The 15,807-nt window shown below is 40.9% G+C and overlaps 1 protein-coding gene across 5 annotated transcripts in view; it reads left to right on the forward strand.

The window, feature by feature from the left end:
* Positions 1 to 15,807, forward strand: part of PTPRG (protein tyrosine phosphatase receptor type G) — a 718,545-nt gene that overhangs the window by 493,615 nt on the left and 209,123 nt on the right. The gene's annotated exons all lie outside the window — the stretch shown is intronic.

Below are 15,807 nucleotides of genomic sequence, written 5' to 3' on the forward strand. Positions count from 1 at the left end.
AAATAGGAAAAGTAATTGACATGGCTTTAAAGTTATGCAATAAATGATTCAGTATCAACTAAATGGTCCCACAAAAAATGTTTTTTGAAATTTTTGGTTTTTGTTTTTTGGGTTTTTTGTTTGTTTTTGGTACTAGGGATTGAATTCAGGGACATTCAACCACTGTGCCACATCCCCCACCCTTTTTAAAATTTTATTTAGAGACAGGGTCTCACTGGGTTGCTTAGGGCTTTGCTAAGTTGCTGAGGCTGGCTTTGAAATTGTGGTCCTCCTACCTCAGCCTCCCAAGCTACTGGGATTACAGGTGTGTGCCACCATGCCCAGCTTGCAAATAAGTTTTTGATGATGAAGAATAAGAAGTATTAGTAGTTGTTGTCATTGTTTGTAGCATCCCACGGGTTCTGTGACATTCTTGTTTTCCGTAAATCCTTGTTTTCTTAATTTCCAACACTTTTGTTAGTTTAGACTGAATTCTCAAATCCTTTCGTAAGCCATCATCATTCAAATTTACCTAACAACTGCATCTCAATTTCCATATTTGGAAACAAGTATTCTGAAAAATTGAGTGATTTGCTCATGATTTTTGTCCCAATGAACCAGATGTTGACCTTGAGCTTCCATTCTGATAGTATCTTTTCCACTCCATTGTATGTTATCTCTAGTTATGAGATTCTAAAATCCAAAGTGAATCTAGAGGGAATTCGTGGGAAAGAGAATCATTCAGCCAAGAATATTTTGAACTATAATCAAAGCTACCATGATGGCAGCCCTGTCCCCCACACCATTAAGGTCTTCCACCACATCCCACAGCCTCTTTCTAAATCATGCTTTCTAGGTTTTACCCAGTTTTTATGGATTAAATAAGAGATGTCTCACAAATTCTTATGCGTGAGGCAATGCAAGAATGTTCAGAAGCAATGATTGGGTTATGAGAGTAGTAACCTAACCAGTGGATTAATCCACTGATATTGATTACCTCGGAGATAACTGTAGGCAGGTAGGCTGTGGAGGTGGCTGGAGAAAGTAGGTCACTGGGTGTGTGCCTTTGGGGAGCTCCCTTTCTGCTTCTTGGTTGCCATGTCCTGAGCTGCTTTCCTGTGCCACACCCTTCCCCCATGGTGGTCTACCTCACCTCAGACCCAGAGTTGTAAGTAGTCTCACCTCTGAAACGATAAGCAAAAATATACTTCCTCCAATTAATTGTTCTTCTCAGGTCTTTTGGTCACAGTGTCAGAAAGCTGACTTAAACACCAGTGTGTATTGGTGACACTGATGCTCTGCCAGCTTTAGTCAACTTTGTTCTGCTCTCTGATTCTCTGGTGTCTTTCTGACCAAAGATGTGGTCTGGGAGCATCGTACTTTGTACACTATAATGTGGCTGGTTAGGTACCAGCTAAATAAATAGACTTCAACAGAGTCAGTGTGTTAAAGGAATTAAACAGCCTCCATGGATCAGAAACAGTAGTTCCATCTTTTTCTCTTTCTGCCTCCTTTGCAGTTTCAGTGGGCTGGAGTAGTTATCTATTTCATTGCAGTCAGAAATAAATGAAGAGTGAGTTGTGTCAAAGAGAGATCAGGAATAAAGGAAGATCACACCCCGGGTGATGCTGAGCTGTGTGTCACTGGGACTGACAGATTCATTCTTTGGGAGCACTTTGCTGATGAGGTTGGTGTTCTGAGCTAAGTCCCCAGATTCATCTCTTAGCTTCATCTTTTTCCTCTCCTACTTGGTGGCAATTTCACTGTTCTTTTCTTTTTCAATCAACCAATCTTCTTTCCTTCCTTCCTCCCCTCCCTCCCCTCCCTCCTTCTCCTTCCTCCCTCCCTCCCTCCCTCCCCTCCCTTCCTTCCTTCCTTCCCTCGATTTTTTTTTTTTTAACTTAATGAGCTGTTAGTTAAAGCCAGCAGAGTGTTTTGGGTTGTGATAAAACAAACACCTTTCTTGGACCCAAACCAATCTGACTCTCCTACTCTCCTCCCCTGAGATAACTCCTGGTTTATTTGTGTTACTTCCCACAGCTGGGCTCTGTACGTCTGTGCATACACATGCTCAATGCTTACAGTATTATCATGCATGGCATTTCTAAAATCAGACGTGATCACACTGTATTATTTGTATGTTGGCTTCCTCCATTCATAATATATTTTTGAGAGCTTCAGTGTTAGCACCTATTGTTCATTCTCTTTGCCCCCTTCAATAGTTCGTTTCACCAGTTCTTCTATTTATTATACGTACTGAAGGTTGGTTGATGGTTGTTTTCCTTATACCAACAGTGATGGGGCAAAAGTATTTGTGTATTTGTCTGTATTTGTAGCTTTGTGGCAAATCATTGATTTTTCTAAATAAAGGACCTCCTTAAATAATGGAAGGGGTTATCATTAGGAAAAAAATGAATTCAGGTCTTCATTCTTATTGGTTATTAGGAAAGTTTACAATGAGAACAGAAGTGTTCATCCAGTGGATAAAAATAAGAAGTTCTGTAAATTCAGTGTTAGCAGCGGTATTACGGTTTACTTATGAGGTGTGCCTTGAGAAAGTGCTTGTGTTGATGTATGAATGTCCGGAGGTAAAAAATTAGACTATGAGAGTTGTAATATAATTGGGGTTTAATGCACTTACGGGTTAATAATTTGAATGAAGTACTGGGTGGTAACTATAGGCAGATGGGAAGTAGCTGAAAGAAATAGGTCACTGGGGATATGTCCTTGGGGACTCGATTTTGTTCCGCTCTCCTTGAGCTCTTTCTTTGTTTCCTGACTACCATGAGCTGAGGAGCTTTCCTCCAAGATGCCTTTCTGCCTTGATGTTCTGCTTCGCCTCAGACCCAGAGCAGTGGAGTCGGCCCACCCTGCAATGAGAAATCATTGAGACAAAATAAACGTTCCCACCTCCAAGTTGTTCTTGTCAGGCATTTTGGTCCCAGTGATGAAAAACTGACTAACACAAGGGGTGTAGGAAGATTGGCACTCTCCTGCACTGTTAATTGGAGTATACAAGTTGCATATTTTCGGGGAACAGTTTGAGCCACTTCTCTGTGTCTGTCCTAGAGAATGCTTTTGTGCTCACTCTGGTTTTTCAGAGTGTTTAACAGTAGCAATTCATAACCTTTCTGGCCTGTATAGTCCTTGAAGATTCCAATGAAAGCCCCAGACCTTATGAGATCAGGGCTCAAAATGTATCTTAAAGGTGATCAGCATGTGGTCATAGAATCATACATCTCTGATGAAAAGTGGTAGATGATGTCCAACACACACTTGTACCACAGTGTGTAGTATTTAGGGGGATGTGCAGCCCTGCTGGAAGCCAAATACAGAGCTCAATAAAAAATTTCCCCCTCTGCCAGTTATCTACTTTAAAGTATTGCTTATAATATAGGGAACTGAATAATGAAAAAAAGAACCAAATGGAGAAATAAGATGTATTTCCTCCCATGTGAAAAGTAGCTTCCCTTCATACATTCCAAAGTAATTTAATCAATTCTTACTGTATGCTTGACTCTGGAGCCAGTACCATTGACCGAGTGCTCAGAAAGTTCACAGTACAGTATCCAGATGAGCCCATTATAATGAGACCCCTACAAGAGATAAAAAGATGACCTGGGGACCAGAGAGCTATTTTAAAGAACAGATGCTCTAGATTGGTTGACCCACCTAATCTTAAAAATGTTTCATTGTGGAGGTTTTCCTGAGGACAGCAGAGTGTGTGGTTCAGATTTATAGAGCTCAGAAGTGTTTGGGAAGCCTCCAGATTGTCTTGCATGTGTGTTCTCAGAAATGTTCTGCATAAACCTGTTTCTCATGAAAACTCTAAGTTAGCAACATTGGGTAAAATGCAGTTTTCTGCGTATCAGAGCACCCCTTGTCTTCTCAGAAGCCTCAGGCTGGGAGAACAAGAGGGTATACAACCAGCTGGACACCTGTGTTAATTTTATTTGACTTAATTGCAAATTTATGGCCTGGTCGTTTTCCCCAGAACCTCTTACGGTGTAGGAAATACTATATGGAAGTGAGGGAAGAACTATAATGGGAACTTTGGGTGAGTAAGTAAAAAATAAACTGTATTTCAGGTTTCTTGTATTTCAAAACGGGAGACATATTGCTGATTCCTGGTTGGTTTTGAATGATTTATAACCTTTTATTTGTGGTTGAGTGTTGCAGTCTATGTTGTCATGGAAATTCTATTGAATTTATAGGTCCATTTATCCAAAATGATTTTCCAGACTTCATTTCATGGTGAATCATGTGGCTGTTACTCCCAAGTACAAAGCAATTTCTAAAAGTTTCACATTACAAAGAGCACAAACACTGTGGTGGTGATTTTTGTGTTTTTGAAATACAAATAAGTTCCAGATGCACCTAGAGAGCCCTCCCCTACATGGTGTCCAAGGCAGTAAGCTCCCACCACATTGCAGAACTGAACTGAAACACACACACACACACACACACACACACACACACACACACAACACACACACACAAAAACAGCTATGCAAGCAAGGAATGTTTGCTTGGATAGAAAAGAAAGTCCTAACATAACCTCAAGAATTAGGTTTTCACCTCAGGTGAAAGCCCTTTGAAGTTACTATTTTATGGGTAGGGACAAAAATGCTTTCCCCGTCTTTGAGCCCCATTATAGATGACTTGTTCCTCCCACCTTGTTTTAGTCAGCTTTTTTGCTGCTGGAATTAAAGACCTGACTAGAACATTATAGCAGGGGAAGAGTTATATGGGAGTTCACAGTTTCAGAGGTCTCAATCCATAGACAGCAGGCTCCTTTCCTTGGTGCTTGAGATGAGCCAGAACATCATGGCTAAAGAGTGTGTCAGAGGGAAGCAGCTCACACAATGGTCAGGAACAGACTCCACTCACTAGATACCAAATATATACCCCAAAGCCACGCCCCCAATGCACACCTCCTCCAGCCACGCCCCACCTGCCTCCAGTTACCACTCAGTTAATCCCATGAGGGATTATTTCACTGATTGGGTTAAGGCTCTTATAATCCTATCATTTCTCCTCTAAAACTTCTTGCATTGTCCCACACATGAGCTTTTGGGGGACACCTCACATTTAAACCATAACATACCTCAAAGCTCAGTAGTAATGGAAGGGAAAGAGAAAAACAGTGCTTTACCGTATGCATTGAAGATGTTTCATGTAACAGCATAGGACAGGGTTTCTGTACCTCACCACCACTCACATTTGGGGTGAGATAATTGTCTCTTTAGGGGGCTGTTCTATGCCTTGTGGGGTGCCTAGCAGCCACTCTCTGACCTTTCCCACTAGATGTCAGTAGCACCTCCACATAGTGAACAGCCCAAAATATCTGTAGAAATGGCTAAGCAAATTTCCACTGGTCTATAGAATTCACTTCCTGGTTAAGATAACCACTGCTCTGGAAGCTTTGGGCTAGGATCCTCAAAGATTACTCTTTGATAGTTCTCATTGGTAAGGGGAATTCTGAGCAGGATGTTGTTTGGTAGAGCAATGTCAGTGAATTAAATGCCCATATTTAAGCTTTGTTACTGCTCAGACAAGACCTAAGGATTCAGCCTTAATTTCCTTTCCTAGAAAATAGGCAAAACCATAGGACCTCACCCTGAAAATTGTGATAAGGCATAAAGAAATTAATTGATGCAAAGCAGTGTTAGGAATTGGATATGTTAGCTGAGTGCAGTAGTGACACACCTTGTAGTCCCAGCCACTAGGGACACTGAAGCAGAGGGATTGTAAGTTCAAGACCAACCTTAGCAAAAAGGGCTAGGAGTGTCACTCAGTCAGAAAGCACTTGTCTCATATGCAGGAGCCTTGGGTTCAATGCCCAGTCTTGGAGGGGAGGAGAATATTTAAATAGCCTTCCTGAAATGTTTTAGAGATGAAGCTGCCTCTTGGCTTCAGCTGCAGCCTCTGCCTCAGAGGGAAGTGGGGATAAGGGAGTACCTGGTCCGCCTAAGAGTTAACTGGGTCTTCAGCTGCAGTGTTTCCACACACTTGTGACCAGTCACTGTAACTTGCTCTGTCAAGCAGATAAATTTAATCTAACTTTACCCTTAGGTTTAGAGTTGCCTAAATCAAATAGAGTGGGTGCAGAAGAGGGAAGCAGACTCCCTGGCCCCGTTCTGTTATCTGAGATGGCTATGCTTTTATTGATGTCAGTTTCAAAAACCACAGTTTTGCTAATTTTATTTATTCACTACTGAAGTATCATATGCAAGGAGGGAATAATAAGTATAACGCTGAATGAGCACTCTTATGCTCATAACCAGTGCCCAGATCAAAGGAACTTATTTACAGCCACAGATACCTTCTCTAATTACTGACCCTGTTGGGTTAACCACTGAGTTTCCCTCGAGCTGCATGAGGTTTTCTTGTTGGCCCATGTGCCTACTTCCCTCTTTCTTTCTTTCCATCTGTTAAGGTTTGAATATAAGGTGTCTCCCAAAAGCTCCTATTAATGCAGGAATATCCGGAGGTGAAATGATTCAGTTTATAAGAACTGTAACCTAATCAGTCATCCTAGTGAATGGACTCACTGGTGGTAACTATAGGCAGGTGGAGTATGGCTAAGTGGAGATGGGTCAGTGGGGAGCTTTCCCTGGATGGGGGCATCTCCCCTGTGGCCCCTTCCCACCTTCTCTCTGCTTCCTGTGCCGACACAAGTGGAGCAACTTTCCTTTGTCAAGTCCTACCATGATATTCTGCCTCAGTTTGGGCCGGAGCAATGGAGTCGGCCATCCTTGAACTGAACTGGAACTATGAGCCCAAATTAAATGTTTCCTCCTCTAAGTTGTTCTTGTCGGGTATTTTGGTCACAGAGCTGGAATACTGACCAAAACACCATTCGTGCAATTATTCATGTGACTCAGTTCAGCATTGTGAGGTTCATCTGTATTGTCACTATATGTTGGTGAGTGTTCCTTTGGACATTCTCTGGTAAAACTGTTGCCATTTATTCAACCATTCAATTGTTGGCTCATGTGGGTAGGTTCCAGTAGGGGCACATGGCATATAGCCCTTTCACTAATTTATTTGTAGTTTTCATTTTTTCTCTTTTGTTCCCCTTCCTTTAAGATTTAAAGACATGTTGAGCAAACTGGTGACTTACAGTGTGCCGGACAGACATAGTGAGAGGTGTTTTACCTGACTCCTTTTACATTCTACTTTCTAAAACCCACTGATGTAATTTTCATTTAGTTTACTCATGGGGTTGTTCAGGCTCAGAGAGTGTAACCACCTTCTACTGGGAAACACAGCTATTAAGTGGGAGAGCTACAGTTTATTGCCCCCTTTGCTAAATACATGATGTGGGAATATGGTCATGATATAGCCATATGGTGAACCTACCTTATTTGTGTCCAGACTTATGCTGAATTGCAGGAAGTTACTTAAGAACGAGAGATTAGTGACTTCCTAAAAAATGTAACATACTATTGGAATCAAGAACTTAAGCTCTTCTCTATCAAGGAAGAATTCAAGATTAAGTATTTATTTGATTAATCAGATGCATCACTGAGCCAGAAATTCTGAAATCAACTGATGAATAGACTTATAATGGAATAAACAAGTTACGCACAGAGACTTTGATGAGGGATCCCCACATCGTACCAGCACCTGTTCTCAGGGCCCACAGCCCTGGTGTGTACTTTGGGTTCTTCTGCTCCAAAACCTTGGATCCATGCTATCAGGTAGTTGATAATAATTCCATGGTACCGGGCAAGTGGGACAACCAAAAAAAAAAGGCAATAATTAAGTATCCTTGCACTCTGTGATTAATGATATTGTGTAAAGCAAAGCTTCAGAATGTTTATTTAAGTGCCTCCTTGCCTGCAAGATGCTGAATACCTGCTATTCTTGGGAGCTTGGCTCTTCTAAAAATGCTATCCTAATGAACACTGCATGAAGCCCCCACATGTTTCTTTGCTGCTTACCTTGGCATGACTTGGAACATTGGCTGGCCCATGGAAAAGATTGATTCCATCCTAATTTACATATTCCTTCTGTTCATAAAGTCATCAAGATCCATAATAATAGGAAAAGGAAAGCTGTTTTGTTTTCTCTGAGTTATGGACAGCATGTGCTTAGTGCAAGTTTACAGGTGAGCATGACCTCAATTTACCCAAGGGGACACTGAGCCCTAGAGAGCTCAAGTGTCTTCAGTATACAAATCATGTGTGATCTTCCTCTCATAGTACCCAGTTCTACCTACTTCAAGGCATTGTTCTATAGGGCACAAGAGAGGGTTGAAACAGGGGCTGCATTCTCCAGGAGAAGCCTGTAGGAAGAGGTGAATGTAGATGATAGAGGTGAGAGCTCAGAGAAGCTCAGAAGATAAATGGGTCAGAACCATTTAATCGTGTGATATGCAGACAGAAGTACATACATACACCATTCTGGCTTGGCTGCATACCTTTAGAAGATTAGGTGAGACCCACCCTACATTATAGAGGATTATCTACTGGACTCTTAAAGTCAACTGATCAATCACATCTGTTTTAGTCCATTTTTTCACTACTGTGACTAAAAGACCTGACAAGAACAATTTTAGGAGGAAACGTTTATTTGAAGTCTCATGGTTCAGAAGTCTCAGTCCATTCCTTAGTCTTAGTCCATTCCTCAGGGCTAATGGTGGAAGAGTGTGGTGGAGGGAAGCAGCTCACATGATGATCAGGAAGCAGAGAGAAACTCCACTCACCAGATACCAAATACATACCTCAAAGACCACACCCCCAATGCCCACCTCCTCCAGTCACACCCTACCCACCTTCAGTTACCACTCAGTTAATCCCATCAGGGGGACTCATCCACTACTTGGGTTAAGGCTCTCATAACCCAATCATTTAACCTCTAAACCTTCTTGTGTTATCTCACACATGAGCTTTTGGGGGACCATGACGTCTATAAAATACTTTCACAAAAAATCTACGAAAGATCAACAAAGATTCTTATAAAAAGTAATAAGGGGGCTGGGATTGTAGCTCAGTGGGAGAGCACTTGCCTAGCATGTGTGAGGCACAGTGTTCACTTCTCAGTACCACATATAAATAAAAAAAGGTCCAATGACAACTAAAAAAAATTTTTTTTAAAGTAATAAGGGGGACTGGTCCTATAACTCAGTGGGCAGAGCACATGCCTAGCAAGTATGAAGCTCTGGGTTCAATCCTTAGCACCACATAAAAATAAATAAAGGAATTCTGTCCATCTGCAATGACAAAAAATTTTAAGTAATAAGGAATAAAAAAAACCCCATATCAAAGTCCTAAATTCATGTTTACATTACGTATTTTCATGTAATATATATGTGTGTTTATCATTTTCTCCATAAGTAAAATGGGTAAATCTTCTTTCTTTGAGCAATAAATGAATTTCTTGTAATTTAAAGAGAAAGGTATATAAATGATCTGTGTTTAGAAGAACCATACCTGGAGCCACCTACCCATTTCACAGTGATCTTCAAGTATTCACCGCAATGTTTGAATTACTTTGTTCTTTCGGTTTCCTGATGACTCCTTGCCACTCAATTTGTTACTTATTTGAAAGATGGCAAAGACTTGCTGGGCACAGTGACATATCTCAGTGGCTTGGGAGGCTGAGGCAGGAGGATTATGAGTTCAAAGTCAGCCTCACCAACTTAGTGAGAACCTGTATCTAAATAAAATATATAAAGTACTAGGAATGTAATTCAGTGGTTAAGTGCCCCTGGATTCAATTTCCGGTACCAAAAATTAAAAAAAGATAGCAAAGACTTCACAAAGTTGTTTGTGGCTTTCATCGTTCAGATATCCTTGCTCCAAGTCACACACAGCCCCACATTCACTTTATTTTTTCTAGAAATAAACAAGTAGTACTTGTAATGAATATCACTGTGCCAGAAACATACTGAATAACTAGGCAGACTTAACCCTGTCTGCATAGAATTCCTTTCTGAAAGCTTTAGCAGAATTAGGATGTGGTGTCATGTGCATGTGTGCTCTAGCTTAATAATTTTAAAGTTACAACATGGTTGAAAAATCCAGTTGGATTAAGAGCTTATTTTACAAAGCCTGGATTCTGACACCATCCGATGCAAATGTCCAGAAAATGGAACCAACAGTTCCTTGACTGAGTTTAGACGTTCCAACTGGCTTCCCCCAGGTTGCCACCAATCACGATCTGGAAAATATAGTTCACCTCTTCGGTTTGGTTACCTGCTGCCTCCTGCATGATTTTTAATTCTGTTCTTGACTTTTTCATCACTTTCTTTGTCACCTCCTGTTTATGCCTTGTCTCTAACTGTTCTGGTCTGTAGCTTTTGCTTGTGTATTTTTCCCTGTCTTAGAACTTCCAGGCGGCATCCTGGAAGTGTTTGCTCCATCTTTCTGTGAGATTACTTTTCTGCTGAGCTATCTGGATCCTGTTTCCTTACTTAATTCATCATGCTTTTTTTCTTGGGCTTTGTGTGGGGTGTGTGTGGGAGAAAGTTTTCTAAAGAAAATTAAAATGTAGAGCTTTCTCAATCTGCAGAGGACACTTGGTTTCTCCAGTATGGCATTGAGAGCTAACTTAAGAACACAAACAAAGACAGGTGCAGTGGCACAACCCTGCAATCCCACCCACCTTGGGACTGAGGCAAGAGGATCGCAAATTCAAAACCAGCTTCAGCAACTTAGACCTTGCCTCACAATAAAATACGGAAAGGGCTAGGGGTGTTAAGCACCCCTGGGTTCAATCCTTGATTCCAAAATATGATAATAATAACAAAACAAAACAAAAAAGTCACAGCTCTGGTAGCAGAAAATTGATAATTCACCTTCTGCCCATCGCCTGTATTAATTCCGTGTTCACTGAATGTCTGGCTTACTTGAGTGTGACCTAGGCATTGCCTTGTGCTTTGTTAGTGATACATTTGGTCAAAGTTGGCATTCAAGGAAAAAGTGAACCTTGTCTCATTAATGATATTTTAGCTTTCCTGAGCTTCGACTGTGCCCTCGTAAGTCATGGTGTCTTACACAGAATAGGCAGTGAGCAAATATTCTTGCCGATTGGAAAGAAGCAAATTTTGGAATTGGTAAAATTTGCAAAGTCTTTGCCTGTAAAACGAGCAGCATCATGGCACCCACTTCACCTTTTGATTTTTGATTTTTGATTTTTTTGGGGGGAAAGGGGCATCCTCAGCCCTTTTTAAAATTTTTTTGAAATAGTGGTCTTGCTAAGTTGCCCAGGCTGACTTAAAAACTTGTGACCTTCCTGCCTCAGCTCAGGCTTATGGGTGTGCCACTGCTCCTGGCTGCACTGAGTGTTCATAAATGATAGTATAATACCTAACATTTGGTAGGCACCCAGTGAATATTTGACAAATGGTGATATTTATAATGTGCAAGGCTCTAATTTTCAGATAGGTTGCTTTCTGTTCATTTAACTTGGCATAGATAGATATTCAAATTAGAAACCAGAGATAGACAGACAGACATAGGTATACACAGACATGTAGATATATAGATATACATATATAAGCATATGCTGTACATCATATGCATACACACACACACACATATGTAAATCAAATTGCCAATAGAGTCCTTTTATAATAAGGGGGAATTGCATTCACGAGGAAAGGGATGCCACGTGGGCTTTTGCGTGACTCCACAAATGTCTCACTAGCCCCTCATACTGGAGCACTGGCAGCACTTCCTGTTTAACCTCCCTCCTGGTCCTTGCTGGTGCTGCCATTTGTGAGGGCATTTCTTGTATCTGTATTTTAGTACACACTCCCTATTCAGCAAGGAGACTTTAATACAAATTGGTTTTTCCCCTATGAAAGGCTAATTTCTAGATGTCAGGTTATGCTGGGTGAGATTCTAGGTTTCCTATCACCTTGATCTGGCTAGAGAAATGCCCAGAGGGTTTTCCAGTCCAGCCAGTCCACAAGGCAGAAGTGAATGATCCATACAGGCCCGCGGTCCTCACTAATGACTTGGAGGGCATTGGCAGAACTGGTCTCATGGCTGAGCCCTGCTGTGCATAGCCCATCGGTGGCTTTTTAGTTGAGCTTCCTGTAGCTGATATCTGTGGGCAAGGAGATGCATCTCTCTGGAACCCTGCATGATCCAGCTGTCTTTCCTCTGCAGAGAGGTTTTGGCTTGAATAGATTCACTGACCTTAAACTGTGGAGTGTTCTTAAAGAAACAAGGACCAGAATCATCTATTCCCAAGCATCTTTCAAAAATAGTGACTTCAAGTTTTTAAGCCTTTAAATAGCACTTTGCACTTAAAAGGACCAGGACTCACTCAAATGGCCAATTCTAGGTCTGGGGCAGGGAAAATGCAAACTGAGTCCAGTGCATCTGTGCTGATAGTAACCAGATGCTAAAATTAAAAATGATGGAAACCATTACAGAAAAAACAGAGGAATCTTTTCAAAGATTCTCCCTCCTGGGCAAGTCTGGGGCAGTTTGAGCATCCATGTAATAATGGATATAATAGTGGCTTGAATAAAAGAGAAAAAAGTCAATGAGTCCATATGGATATAAATAAATGAATAAACTGTGCAGAAGAAAAGCCACTCCTTCTATGAAAAGGCATTAGTGAATAGAAAAGAAACAGTGGAATTTAAAAATTACCAATGGATGCTAAAACTAGTGGGTGACTTTGAAAGAGGATCAGGATGTTAATGTCATCTCAGAGTTTCTCCCTACAAAGTACCTTCTAATTTCAAAAGGAAAATTGATGACTTTATAGAAGAGAAGGCTGCCAAATTTGACCTTGACCATGTGATCAAGATAAACACCCTAAATGCTGGGATAAACCCTCATCATGTGCTTCCTGATAAAATGCAGCAAGGAGACAATATTACTTCTGGGGTGATCTGTCCAAAAGGCGCCTCTGAATCTCATTATCAGAAACCATGAGGCACGCACTTCCCATTGCCCAAGTAAAGAAAGGCATAGGCTGAGATACTGTACTAGATGAAAGCTGGAAGTAGGAGAGGCCAGAATAAGGAGACCACCCAGTGCAAAGTTTGACCCTCCTTGGGATCTTGGACCCAGAACCAAGCAATGACCTATAATTAACTTCATTTTGGGCACCTGGCAGAATTTGACAATGAAACTTTGAGATAGATAGTAGTATTGCATCAATGTGAATCTGGTAATTTTAATAACTATCCTACAATTATATAAGAAATGACCTTATTCTTAGAAATGACACACTTATTCATTGGTAAAGGGACATAGCATTCCCAAATGATTGAGAGGGAAGAAAGGAGTATGTGTGTATACAGACAGAGTGAAACGGCAAATGGGACCAAATGTAAATACGTTTGGCAATACTGGGCATACAATATGTGGACTAGTTAATAAAGCCTTACTGTTGGGTTCTCTAGATCCTTTCTTCAGCTTTGTTTAGCAGGTGGGGTTATTATATGATAAACATCACTTGGACCTTTTTAGATGTTATTAGAAGCTGTATACATTGATAAATGTTGGAGAGAGAGAGAGGGCTCTGGGTATGAATTTTTTGTGGTGGGTACCAAGAATTGAACTTGGGGCACTTGACCACCGAGCCACATCGCCAGTCCTATTTTGTATTTTACTTAAAGACAAGGTCTCACTGAATTGCTTAGCACCTTGCCATTGCTGAGGCTGGCTTCAAACTTGCCATCCTTCTACCTCAGCCTCCCGAGCCGCTGGGATTACAGGTGTGTGCCACCACATCTTCTAGGTTTGAATTTCGAGAGTAATTGTGATGTCTCGGCTACTTAAGATACTTAATAGCCAGCCCAAACACCTGCCAAAGATGACTTTGCAAAATATATTTCCTGTCTCTGTCTGAATTTCTTTTATCAACAGCAACAAAATAATGCTAAAGTCCAGTTCACTCGGCAAAAGCTCATCTACTTGTTTACTTTCATATTTTCAAGATAGCTTCAAATGTTAACATAATTCAGTAGGCTACAACCTGAGAGAAATAGCAAGGAAAATTGATATTTCTGACCCGTGCTGCTGTTCTCTTTATGAGACATTTTATTATCCAGGTGGGTGGAGCCCTGACTCAAACACATTTTCCAAAAGTGCATTTCCTTACCTAGTTGTAAATGAAAATGCCCTTGAAGAGGTCTTAAAGTATTTGTATCACACACCTATTCAGATGATGCATTAAACAACGCCATCCCTGTTCACGGGAGAAAGTAAGAAAGCCTTCTGTGAACCTACTTAATTTGAGGGCCCTGAGTTTTAAAAGGAAAGTGAAGTGTAATTTTCTGAATATACTTGTGTGGAGTTTCTTTCTTGGGTTAGTAGCATTGTACCCAAAGCAATTCACCCAGTATTGCACTGTTTTAATCTGCACCTCATCAAATGGAATCCATCGAATGGATTCATGATGTCTAAAGCTGTCCAAACCTACACACAACACATTTGTAAGAAACTGCCAGAATTGGTGGGCACAGTCTTAAGAAGAAGAATTTGCTTTAAGCAAAAGAAAATCCTCCAGAAGAATCTACCTGTTACAGTTTAGATATGAGGTGTCCCCCACAATCTTATTTATAAGATGATGCAAACATTTTCAGAGATGACATGATTAGATTATGAGAGCCATAATGTAGTCAGTGTGTTAATGCTCTGAAATGGCTTAACTGGATGGTAACTGTAGACAGGGTGTAGCTGGAAGAAGTAGGTCCCTCAGATTGTGTCTTTGGGATTTATATTTTGTCTGAATGAGCAGAGCTCACTCTCTCTGCTTCCGTGTTGCCATATCCTGAACTGCTTTCTTCCACCACGATGTTCTGCATCACGTTGGGCTCAGAGCTATGGAGTCAGCTATCTATGGCTTCTAAGCCACCTTGTCAGGTCCTTTGGTTAATGATGATAAAACTGACTAACTAAAACACTAACATTTTCCTACCTACTGAGATACTCAAATTTTCCTGGAAAGGGACCAGATCTTACCCTATCGGGAAAAAAAAGATACCATATTCTTAGCATCTTGATTTATTCAGTCATCAGGACTTTATTACCCTTGGACCTGTGCCTGACGTAGTCACTTTGAGGCATATTTGCTTGCTGGGAATTTGTTGTTTAATGTGGTGTGTGGATGGGTTGTTCAACCTAACTCAGAAGATGATATGTCATTTAGAAAAGTGGTAAAAGAGAAGTCATGAAAGAGATAAGAGATACAAAAAGAGATATGAGATAAGAGGTCTGATTTTCTGTTAGGAGTATAGTCATCCTGGAAGATTCAGTGGAATCCCCTTCTTACTAGAAATTTCACGGTGTCCACTGTATGTTAACTATAATGTACAGCAGCCTTGTTAGTGACCTGTGTAGCACTTATGAGGTCCACCTATGGTGCTGTACATGACATTAACACATTGGACCCTCACAACTGCCCTATCAGTTGGAGATACTTAACCTTATATGGGAGGGATCCTATGTTGGGAAAATAGCTTTCCAGAGGCAAGTTGGGAAGGAAGCTGTACTGGGATCCCAGGTCTGTTCCTTTCATCAAATAGTTGGTCTCTGGGAGATGCTCTGTGATCCACTCTCGTCCTTGGAATCTTTTTTCAATATCAAGGTGTGTTCAAGTATTCAACCTGTATGGTGATTTTAAGTTGATCCATCTGTGCTTTGCTTTTTGAATAAGAATCTCAAGCCACGTGTAAGAAGAGGAGGTATTTAAGGTTGGGATGACTGTCCGATGTTTAATCTTGGGCAACTTAAGTTCAGATTTCTGAAGCACTATTTCCTCACCTCTAGCTGAGTATAGCAGTATCTGCCCTATCTTCTTAGGTTTGCTAAAGAATTAAGTGAAATAATGTATGTGTTAGCTTTTTGC

This window comes from Sciurus vulgaris, assembly GCF_902686455.1.
Source record: "Sciurus vulgaris genome assembly, chromosome: 16".
NCBI classification, from domain to species: Eukaryota; Metazoa; Chordata; class Mammalia; order Rodentia; family Sciuridae; genus Sciurus; species Sciurus vulgaris.